The sequence below is a fragment of the Danio aesculapii genome, chromosome 19 (genome assembly GCF_903798145.1).
Source record: "Danio aesculapii chromosome 19, fDanAes4.1, whole genome shotgun sequence".
Lineage (NCBI taxonomy): Eukaryota > Metazoa > Chordata > Actinopteri > Cypriniformes > Danionidae > Danio > Danio aesculapii.
Genome location: NC_079453.1, coordinates 4,320,790 through 4,321,473, shown reverse-complemented (window position 1 = coordinate 4,321,473; position 684 = coordinate 4,320,790).

The window sequence follows — 684 nt, the reverse complement described above, 5'->3', positions numbered from 1 at the left end:
CTGAACATTTCCTCACTATTTACTCATTCAAGTGCTTTCAAACCTTTAAGTTTAATTTTCTTCTTTGTTTCCCTTCAGGGATAAACTCATATGGAATAATTTTTGCAATCTAACTAAAATTAAAACAATTAAACTACATGACATAACATCAGTGCACTGCAAACTTGTAACTGAATAACAACAATAACCCGCAAAATAACTGTTGCACACTGTACATGAATAAAACTTTTATTGTTGTTATTGATAAACGTTACTTTAGGAACACGAACTTACTTCAAGCTGCCCTGAGGGACAAGCTGAGGTGGAAGATGATGGCACCGCTCCGTGTCTCTCCCGGGAGGTCATCTTTAGAAACTAAGAGACGACTGTAGGTAAAATACTAACATTAATACTTAGCATAAAGCACGACGTATTGCACACCGCAACAACTTTCCGATATGCGCGCCACTGACGTCACCGTCTGTGCTTCCAGGTCAGAGAGCAACTGTCCATCAAAAGCTCATTAGCCAATCAGTGTAGATCGCTGTTAAGCCCGCCCCCACGAGAAGTTTGTGCCAAAACAGCAAACGAAAATTTACGAAGCGTAAGCGAAAACTGTGGCAACGCATTCAAAATCCATGATTCGCGAAAACGATTCTTTGAAAATCATTAACAAAGAATGAAGCATATTTGAAGAGCATGTTA